The 10,328-nt window shown below is 42.4% G+C and overlaps 1 long non-coding RNA gene across 1 annotated transcript; it reads left to right on the top strand.

The window, feature by feature from the left end:
• Positions 1-3,901: 3,901 nt before the first annotated feature.
• Positions 3,902-8,961, top strand: LOC144339347 (uncharacterized). The gene is made up of 3 exons (XR_013414320.1): positions 3,902-4,636; positions 6,832-7,034; positions 7,710-8,961. It is a non-coding gene; the product is annotated as an uncharacterized LOC144339347 (long non-coding RNA).
• The last annotated feature ends 1,367 nt before the right edge of the window (positions 8,962-10,328 follow it).

The raw sequence follows: 10,328 nt of genomic DNA, 5'->3' as shown, positions 1-10,328 counted from the left end.
ATATGCCTCCTTAACTTATACTCTACCTTGAGTTGATACACAACTTCATGTACAATGCTAGAAACTTACAACAGTTTAATTTCTTTTAACCACTCACTCCCCTTTAGGTTACCTATTATATATTTTACCTCTACTTATTACATAAATCTGCCCATACTCTGTTATTATTTATTTCAAGCAGTCAGTAGGCTCTAAAATGTATTTTTTGAACTGTTCTTTTCTATTTATCTAACCATTTCTGTTTCTAGTGGCCTTCATTCCTTCTGGAAGATATGAGCTTCCAACTGGGATTTTTTATCCTCACCCTTGTCTTAGTTCGGGTTACTATAACAGAATACAATAGTCTGGGGGGCTTAAACAATAGAAATTTATTTTCTCACAGTTCTGGAGGTTGGAAGTCCAAGGTCAGGGTGCCAGCCACACCGAGTCTTTGGTGAGGGCTCTCTTCCAGGTTATGTCCTCCCTCCCTCAGCCTTCCCTTGTGCATGTACACGAAGAGATCTCATGTCTCTTCCTTTTTCTATAAGGGCATTAACTCCACCTCTGAATATGATCCAAATGAGGATTAGGGTCAACATACGAATTTGGGAGACACAAATATTCAATCTATAATGACCCCGAAGAACTTCCTTTAATATTTCCTAGGCTGGAGTGCAATGGCACAATCTCAGCTCACTGCAACTTCCACCTTCCAGATTCAAGCAATTCTCCTGCCTCAGTCTCCTGAGTAGCTGGGATTACACGCACATGCTACCACACCTGGCTAATTTTTGTATTTTTAGTAGAAACAGGGTTTCACCATGTTGGCCAGGCTGGTCTTGAACCCCTGACCTCAGGTGATCCACGGCCTCGGCTTCCCAAAGTGCTGGCATTACAGGAGTGAGCCACTGCACCCAGCTGAAATTCTTTTTCCTTTCCATGCTTTACTTAGGTAATTTCTACAACCTGTTTTGTGTTTACTTATTCTTTCATTTATTGTGTCTGGCCTGCCGTTAAGCCCTTCTGATGAGTTCATCATTTCAGATATTTTTCTGTTCCATAATTTCTAATTGGTTCTTTTGTGGAGTTTCCATTTCTCTGCTAAAATTTTCCATTATTTCATCAACTTTTTCCACTAAGTTATTTAACACAGCAGTCCTCAACCTTTTTGGCACAATTTTTCCACTGATGAGGGTGAGGGGTGGAGATGGTTTTGGGATGTTTCAGGCACATTACATTTATTGTGCACTTTATTTATATTATTATTACATTGTAATATACAATGAAATAATTAGACAACTCACCATAATGAAGAATCAGTGGGAGCCCTGAGCTTGTTTTCCTGCAACTAGATAGTCCAATCTGGGGGTGATGGGAGAAGAGACACCCGAAGTGCGTTGCTTATATCCAGTCTATTCTCATTTTGTCCAGTATCTCATTTTGGTTTCTGTCATTGCAGAAAACTCTGCTTCACAAAGAGAGGATGCTGGAAATGGAAGCAGACTTTTCAGTGCTTTTGACAATCTCAGGATACTCTGCCTTGACCTTAATCCAGAACGTATGCGGATTTGAAGTTGTTTCAAACGTGTTAAGGCCACCAGATGCAGCTGTACAACTAAAGTACATTGACTCACTTGCCAACCACCAGATGCAACTTAATTGTCACTTGTCACTCACTGATAGGGTTTTGATACTAGTCTGCAAGCAATGGATTTATTGTGGTCTTATGGTCTCTGTGCAGTGAAAACTGTCTGCTGATATTAATCTGTATTTGCAGCCACTCCCTAGTACTAACATTACTGCCTGAGCTCCACCTCAGATCATCAGGCATTAGACTCTCATAAGGAGTGTGCAACCTAGATCCCTCCCATGCACAGTTCGCAATAGGGTTCATGCTCCTATGAGAATCTAATGCCGCTGCTGATCTGACAGGAGGTGGAACTCAGGAAGGAATGTGAGTGAGGGGGAGCAGATGTAAATACAGAGCTCACTTGCCCGCTACTCACCTCCTGCTGTGTGGCGTGTTACCTAACAGGCCATGGACTAGTACTGGTTTGTGGCCCAAGGGTTGGGGACCTCTGCTTTAACATATTTATAACAATTATTTAAAGACTATTCTCTGCTAATTCCAACATCTGATTCCTCTGTGAGTCTGTCTCTTCTGACCATTTTTCCTCCTTTTGATAAAGGATCACATTTTTTTTTCCTTCTTCACACATAGAACTGATTTTTCAGCATATGCCAGACATTGTGTGACTCCTAGAAACTCTGACTTTTGCTACCTTTCTCTAAAGCGGGCTAAGTTTTGTTCAGGGAGGCTGGGGAATCCCTTCAATTTTGCTGAGACTGGGCTTCTCTTTACATCTATTTCAATGTCTCCCTTAGTCATCAGGCACAGCCCTTACTTCTACGGCATGGTTCTTACTCTTAATGAAATGACCTTTCTGGGGTTTTAATGAAATGCCAGAGATGCCCACCAAGGTTTATGACTTGACTGGCTGAAATTCTTCAACAATGAGTTATCGCTGAAATCTCTGATCAACTCTCTGTTCCTAGGAGCTATTCTCCATTAGGCATCATAGTGTCTTGCCCCAGACATGTTCAGTTTAAGATTTAGCCAAGGACCTGAAGGGAGGCCTTATACAACGTTAAAGAACAATCTCTCAGCTGCTGTCTCTCATCTGGTACCCTGACACACAAATTGCCACTGTCACAGAAGCCACAAGCAATATTCCCTGATTCCCTGCCCAGCTTCCTTTCCCTGCTGCTCTCTTTGCTTGACTAAATTTTCCCCCACTGTGGTTTGGAAATGAACTTCAAGCAGAAAGCCAGGATAAATATCAAGTGCCTCCCTTGGTTCAAGGCGGCTCAAGGCTTTAAGCCACTGTCCAAGGCCTGAAAACCATTGTTTCATATATTTTCTGCATTTGTTATAGTCTCATGATAGGACGGTTAAGTCTAATGCTACTCCATCACAACCGAACTGGAAGTCTTTGAATTAGTGAATATCCACATAAACAAGAGGATGATTCAAAGTTACCTAATGCAATGGAATATTAAAAACTCAATTATTGCCTGTCTCCCTCTGAGCCTACCCTGTAGCTGAGTTGGTCCCCAGCACAGGCCTCTGTTTCCTCCTCTTTCCCTGTGACAGGTCTTACAGCCTGTCACATTTAAGCTGACATTCTATTCATTTACCCTATTCTTCTCATTCTGAACCCTTCCTCAGACACAGGAGTTACAAAATTGCCATTATTGGAAGGAAAGCATAATTCAACAAAAAAGCTCAAAGGATCTCAAAAATACAATAGATTATATAATAAAAAAGGACAATGGCTTTTAAACATACGAATGTATTCTACTACAGACCAAATACAGGAGAAATTAGAGACCTTTGAATAGCTGTTGGCTTGTATTGCATTTTAAAAAGACAGAAGATCTTGAGAATACGCCCTAATGGAGGAATAGCAATGACAACTCAAAACAGACAGCTTTTTTTACATATATTAGTCTCTTGCATTTGAAATGGTAATGAGTGATATCCGCCCCACACCGTGCCCCCACAATCCCAGCTGAGGCTAAAAATAAAAATAAGAAGGCATGCTCCAGGTGGGCAGTCAGGAGGATCCCAGGAATATTCTGGGCACTTGCTGTAGCTGCCAAGAATAGGATTCAAGATTTATCACAAATAATCTATGAAATGGAAAGAAACACAAAGATAATAAATATTAACAATCTATTATATGCAATACTGGGCACACTACAGATGCATATATATATATATATATATTTTTTTTTTTTTTTTGAGACAGGGTCTCACTCTGTTGCCCAGGCTAGAGTGCAGTGGTGGAGGTTCACTGCAACCTCTGCTTCCCTGGTTCAAGTGATTCTCCTGCCTCAGCCTCCCGAGTAGCTGGGCTCACAGGCAGACACCACCACACCCAGCTGATTTTTGTATTTTTAGTAGAAGTGGGGTTTCACCATGTTGGCCTGGCTGGTCTCAAACTCCTGACCTCAAATGATCCACTCACCTCGGCCTTCCGAAATGCTGAGATTTCAGGCATGAGCCACTGTGCCCAGCCACTTTAAAATATTTTTGACTACATGTATATAACCTAAGTCTTTAAGAGTTCATCATAACAGACTTCCATTTGTAAAACATGCTTAGATTCTACCCTGAGTCCCTTTATTGATTCGAGGTCTTATCAAGTCACCATGTTTATTAGTTTTGAAAATGTGTTTAACATGGAAAACACTGCTGCATCTCGCCACTGCATTTTATCTTCACATCTGGCTTGGGGACCATCAGCTTACCAAGTCCACTCACGCCCGCTAATGTTTCCAAAAGCTTTGTTTTGGAAATTTGGTGCACTTTGGCTTTGAAACATGTGTATAGATGATTTTTAACATAAGAAGCCCTGCATTCATTGTTATTTTTAAATAAATGTATGCAACTGTTAAATTTTGTGTTTCTTGGGTTTTGTTTTCCACAGCTGACTGGGCACATTCGCAGTGAGAAAATAAGGTCAGCAAAACAGCTGCAATAGTGGAAAAGGGACCAGTGGCCATGAGAGAGAACCAATGAAAGAGCATCTGCTAATGTATTAATGTGATGTCGTGGAACAACTAATCATCTTAAAGATTATAAAATGCCAAGGTATGAAGCTTCCAGAAGATACCTCTTAAAGGCCTGGCAAATTATAAATATATTGACAACACTTCATAGATAGATTGACACATATAAACGTATCATATGAAAGATAACATTTATCTTAAATTAGGCATGGTTCTAAGTCTAATGAATATTCAGATGGCAGAGCTGGAAGAAATTGAACATTTTTCTTCCTGGAAAGCAGTAAACTTTGTTCTAATCTCAGTCATCCTTCTATCTAGCTGTGCAACACTATTTAAACAACCAGAGCCTCGGTTTCTTTATTTGAAACCAAACAATTCTTCAGAATTTTATTATTTTATCCTCCTTCTTCCCCTCCCCAGTAGGATGGAATTCTCTGAAAACTTAATGTATCTGCTTCAGATACTTCTGTTCTTTTAGCTAAGTGCCAAGGATTGCGATGGAAGAATGGTAAGAAATATTTTTTCCATGGTAAGGGTGATGTTTAGAGCATAGAAAACAGCATATGGATTACTCGGCATCCTGGCTATACTCTTATTGTCAAGCCTAACCTTTTAAATTGTTTTAAACCAGATGCTCTGAGGCTAGTCACTTGATGAATTAACTCATAAATGACTACATGTCAGTTTGGATGTCCCTATATGGGCCCTGGCACAGGCTAGTGTTGCCATGGCTGTTCTCTAAATGAACATATAGATTTTACTTATTTATTTATTGAGATAAGGTCTCACTTTGTTGCCCAGGTTGGAGTGCAGTGGCATGATCTCAGCTCACTGCAGCCTCGAACTCCAGGTACAAACAATCCTCTCACCTCCGTCTCTCAAGTAACTGGGACTACAGGTGTGCACCACCACACCTGGCTAATTTTGTTGTATCTTTTGTAGAGATGGCATTTCACCATGTTGCCCAGGCTGGTTTTGAACTCCTGAACTCAAGCGATCCTCCTGCCTCGACCCTCCCAAAGTGCTGGGATTACAGGCATGAGCCACCATGCCCAGCCCGTATAGATTTATGTTAAATAATTAATTAGCATATTTCTTAAAAGGCTGAAATCATCAAAACAATTTGCTAAAATTTATAGACTTACAATTATTTTCACTTAAACAACTTATCATATGTCCCTAAGGCTCTTTGATCTTTACGCACCTCTAAACACACAGCATGCCTGGATTCATCAGATACACAGTCACACACGTTCATGATCTATTGTTTCTCATACAGTGTACACTTTTCCCTTACAACTATATGATCTTTATTTATAATGCCTACAAAATAGTGAAATTGATATAACAATTTTTGTCAACTTTATCTGTGTTAGACAGAAACATGTAAATTAAGGTCTATTATTGGTGTGTTTTTGTTCATTTCTTCTTACATTTCTTTCTTTTGTTTTTGTTGAGATGGAATCTCGCTCTGTCACCCAGGCTGAAGTGCAATGGCCTCATTTTGGCTCACTGTAACCTCGACCTCCCAGGTTCAAATGATTCTCCTGCCTCAGCCTCCCGAGCAGCTGGGACTACAGGAGTGCACCACCACACCCGGCTAATTTTTGTATTTTTAGTAGAGACAGGGTTTTGCCATGTTGGCCAGGTTGGTCTCAAACTCCATTGTTATTTAGGCAATAACACTGTTTTTGCGTAATGGGATCTTTTCATTCTTCAGTGTTCTTAAATTTGGACAATATGATTTGTCAGCTTTACAGACAAGGTAATGCACAAGCTTGTTCTGGTCTCTACCTGATTTAGACATTGCCATGGCACATATAACACTGGCATCCTGCATCATTTAGCTTTCTCTGTTTAACAAAACACCCCTAAATTTAGTGGCTTAAAACAATGAAGTCATCATTTCCCACAGTTTTGTGGGTTGGCTCAGTGGCTCTTCACATCATTAGTTCGGGAGGCGGCAGTGTGGCTGGTCTTGAGGGGCCTGACTGCCAGGTCTGGCTTGATGTCAGCTGAGGCCACAGCCATATGTCTGTAATCAAGCAGGAGGCCAGCCTGGGCTTGTTCACATGGGCACAGGAGGGCTTGCAGCAGCATGGAGGGGTGAGCCCCAACACACAAGCGCTGCTCAAGTCTCCACCTGCATTCATCTACTGTTGTTCCAGTGACCAGACAAGGGCCAAGTCCAGAGTCATGTGGGAACAAGGCCATTTCACAAAGAGTCTGCGCCACTCTATGCCATTCATCTGTTCCCTTTCTTTGTTTTTGCCTTAGGTCTGTTGTCAAATGTATTCAGCATCTAATCCTTTTCTGAGGTTTCCCCTGTCATCTCCCGGCTGGTTGGAGTTCATCCTCATGATAACAGGGACTGGGTGGAAATGTCGTCTTCTAATTTGCATAAAAGCACTGCATGTGCTAGCTGCAGCCCTGACCTTCAGCTATACTGTAGACAGCCTTGAAAGTGCCTTTGCAGAATTGTAAGTAATGAGAGAAATCTAACATGATGGACTCCATTTTGATTCTAACCTCACAGGTTAAATTGTTTTTTGCTTATTCTAGCCAGAGGCCAAAATAACCATAAGAGGAATTTAGTTAAAGTTTGAGGCAAGGAAAACTGACCACCTCCTTGTTCAGAGACTGAAGTTGCATTAATAAGATAAGATTAGAATTATGGCAGGTGCTTGAGCTTTGCTAAAGAATAGGCATAAACAATGACCTGCCATTGCTTAGTGTGTTTTCTACAAGTTGCTTATTGCCCCAGCATCATGTAACCAAGGGTTACGTGATTTAAAAGTTTCCCAAATACTCCTACACTATTGTGAAACCTAAATAACTAGTCTTTGAGATATTTTTTAGATTTAGCATTTCAACAGACCAACAGATGCCACCTGGTCCTAAGATCCACTCCCCAACTCCCAGGAACTGACTCAGCTACTAAAAGACAGTTTTAGACACACCTATTATTTTGTCCCCACCCATACAATTGTTCCAGTTCCCCAGCCCCATCTGCCAAAGTACCCTTAAAAAACCCTAGCCTCCGAATTCTCTGGGGGACAGGCTTAAGAAGTTTCTCCTGTTCTCCATGCTTGGCTGGCCCTGCAATTATTAAACTCTTTCTTTGCTGCAACACCTGCTGTTCTCATTTTTTGCAGGGCAGTGGGCAACAGGCAAGAAGAACCCATCAGCTTGTGACAGCCTGAGTCTACAAAGAAGGAGGATGTGGCTGGAATGCACAGGCTGGGAGATCAGCCTGCTCACCTGACCACACTTCAATCCCTGGTGTATTAGTCAAGGTTCTCCAGGAAGTGGGGGTTGCAGTGAGTCAAGATCATGCCACTGCATTCCAAGCTGGGTGACAGAGTGAGACTGCCTAAAAACAAAAAAGTTCTCCAGGGAAACAGAACCAACAGGAGATATAGAGTTATAGACGGATAAAGAGAGGGAGAGACTAAGACAGGAAAGATAGGAAGATGCAGCTCTCTAGGAGAATTATTATGGGAATTGTCTCATATGATTACGGAGGCCAAGAAGCCCTTCCATCACCTGCTGTCTGCAGCTGGAGAACCAAGAAATCTGTTGGTAAAATTCAGTCCCAGCCCCGAAGTCCTGAGAATGAGGAGGGCAGATGGTAGAACTCCTGGTCAAGTCCACAGCCCTGAGAACCAGGTGCTCTGATGTCCAAGGCAGGAGAAGATGGATGTCCCAGCTCAAGAAGAAGTGAATCCCCCCTTCCTCTGCCTTTTTGTCCTATCACACCTTCGATGGATTAGGTGATGTCCAACTTGGGGAGTGTAGACATTCTTTACTCGGTCTACCATTTCAAATGCTAACCTTTTCCGGAAACACTCTTACATGCACATCCAGGAGTCATGTTTTACCAACCATCTGGGCATTCCTTAGCCCAGTCGAGTTGACACACAAATGAACAATCACATCTGGGCTGCTGTTTTTTTATTCCAAGTCAGCAGCCAGCCCTCAGTTATTACTGGATCCAGAAAGAACTTCCTCATATCCAAGAGCCAATGCTGAGTTCTCAGACACTTTGGGTGGAATTTACAACCCTGAAGGGATGGCGGCATCGTGGTTCCATAGTTCCTGGAAGGGGCATATCACACAGTTTGGCAGACTGGATTACTGGCTCCCAGGCTGTGGGAGGAGACATCCACAGGCTTTGCCATGTAGCTTTCACCCGCAGGGGCGAGGTATACTTCCCCATCCTTGCTGTGCTTTGGCCAATGAGATGTCAGCAGAGGAGATGCAAGCAGAAGCTTGAAAGTACTTGCCTGGCTGAGCTTACCATCTTTGCCTCTATCATTCCCATCAGAGCATTCCTGGCTAGGTCCAGGAGGATAAGAGACACGTGGAGCAGAGACACCCCAGCTGACCCACAGATCTGAAGTGAAAAGCAGAATCACCCCACCAAGCCTAGATCAGATTAATTCAGTCAACCTGCAACATCCAATGAGAACTGTTTAAAGCAATTGAGTGTTGAGGTGGTCTGTTACACACTGTTGCCACTGTGAACTGCTACTTGTCAGAATTTAGTGGGTGAGTGTCGGCGTCCCTGGCAAAACCCTCAAGGGCCCCAAATGAAAAGATGACCTACTTTCTGGCTTGAGCCACGGCCCCTCCCAGGCTCAGACTGGAAATTCTCCTCCCACAGCCCCCCAACGCTGATCACAGAGTTTTGCCGACAGTGTGGCGGGGCGCCACATGAATGACAGGGCTTCTTGTACACTCCAGGTTGTCTTTTCCCTTACCACTCCTAGAATCGAAAATGTCTCCAGCTTCTTCCCACTTAGCTGTAGACTCAGGAGTCCCTTAATACCTATTACTTGAATAGATTAATCAGTGAAGGCATTAGAAGGTCATTTGCTGAGAGTGATAAGGAGCCCAAGGGAGTTGAAAGGTCCACCACTTAGAGTATCTAATGCATTGAAATACACCAATGACATTCTGAACAAACAAGGAAAATTACATTTATGCAGAGAATTTGGTTTTGATTGCATTTCATTTAAAATCTAGTTCTAATAATTCAACATTGACACACATTTAAATGGGATGCTGGGACCCCATGACCTAACAGGTAAAATTTCATTAAATCTCTTCTAACCCTTCCAAAACTGGTGTTAAGGGAAACCTGTTGGCCTAAAATAAACTTGTTCCTTGTACCAATAAACTTGCTTAATCACTCAGCAGAATTAAAATTGGATTCTTTACTGCTGTACTTCTCAGAACTTTTAATATGCTAATGTACATTGTACAGCTTTGAGAGGGGGAATTAGTATGCAGCATTTCCTAGGCCAATTTGGCCCCAGAACCCTGAGAACTTTTTGTGCTTAGGACATTTGTATGATTCATATCAGCCCATGGAACGCAGTTTGAGAAACTCTGGTCTTTTCCAATGACCTACAAGGTAATGAATCATTCTGTCAGTTACACAGTTATATTTGAATCCCACCTTCCTGGCCCTAAATTGACTACCCCAGTGGTTGGTAACCTTTTTGTGGTTACAGCACACTGGAGGGGACTGAAAGAATCAAGGCAGGGGGCAGAAAGGGGCTGGAAAGCCACTAAACAAGTCAGAAGTAATTGCAATGAAAACAACAAAGTCTCACAGGTCTACAAAAGAATCCACGGTTATCTCACTATTCACCCTGCAAAACCGGGTCTTGAATAGAAGTTGGTGACTGGGCCTGCACTAATAAGAGAACGTTTTGAAGCAGTCCAGAGAATACTGCTTTCTGGCCCTGGCTGCCACAACACCACTC

This window comes from Macaca mulatta, chromosome 2, assembly GCF_049350105.2.
Source record: "Macaca mulatta isolate MMU2019108-1 chromosome 2, T2T-MMU8v2.0, whole genome shotgun sequence".
Lineage (NCBI taxonomy): Eukaryota > Metazoa > Chordata > Mammalia > Primates > Cercopithecidae > Macaca > Macaca mulatta.
Note: the sequence above shows the minus strand (reverse complement) of the source record. Positions and strands in the feature narration are given on the sequence as shown.